The following is a 972-nucleotide window of genomic DNA, read 5'->3' as shown; positions in this document are numbered from 1 at the left end:
AAAGCAAGAGAGAGAGAGAAAGGTAGAAGTGAAATTGAGAGATATTATGTGAAAGAAGAAGAAAAAAGAAAAAGATGATGTGTTCTTTTCTCTGGGCACTCATATGGCCATGTTTGTGTGAAGACAGTCCTGGAATACACAATGGTGGCTTGTTCCTTTTCACTCAGCTCCCATCTGCAAAGAAAAAGAGCTGTCAACAGCATCTTTCTTTCTTCTTTTTTTTTTTACACTCCATATTTAATTATCCCATCTACCCCCTGACTGTTCCACATACCATACCTCCTCCCCACTCCCCTGTCTCCATGTGGATGTCGCCACTCTCCACCCCACCTGACCTCTAAATTCCCTGGGGCCTGTAATTTCTTGAGGTTTAAGTGCATCTTTCAACATGGAGAAAGAGATAGCTGAGGACTATACACTCAAGACTCAGGAAAGATCACCAGTGGACATTCTACTTTAACCCCCAGACTTCTCAGCAGGGAAGGTACTTGGTCCACAGAAGTGGATTTCGTAATCACATACACAATGTGCTTCTTTACTTCCCCATCTTCTTTCAGATTACCCCTACTAGAGTTTCTGGGAATCATCTTTTAAATAAGTCATCAGCGCTCAATACTGGTCTCAGAGTATGCTTTGAGCCAAATGAACACCCTCATAGTGATGGCAAGATTGCTTCAGACTTCTCTCCAGAGGGAGTCACCCTTCCAGAGGGAAGTCCTCTGCAGGGACTAAGGTTCCTGTGGTCTTGGTGACAGGAATATTGAGTAGACTTCATATATGATTCTAGAATATGATTTTCCTCGTATGTACAGATTTTCAAATAAAGTTATGAAACAATAATGAGTTTTAGGAATCCCATATTAAGAAAAAAAGCATCAGCACCCTAGAAAATGAAAAACAGGGGCGTCAGACACACCTTAAACCCAGATTTTCTTACATGCACTTCATTCCAAATCAGGTGGTTGATGGACA

Source organism: Mastomys coucha, unplaced genomic scaffold, assembly GCF_008632895.1.
Source record: "Mastomys coucha isolate ucsf_1 unplaced genomic scaffold, UCSF_Mcou_1 pScaffold11, whole genome shotgun sequence".
In the NCBI taxonomy this organism is placed as follows: Eukaryota; Metazoa; Chordata; class Mammalia; order Rodentia; family Muridae; genus Mastomys; species Mastomys coucha.
Note: the sequence above shows the minus strand (reverse complement) of the source record.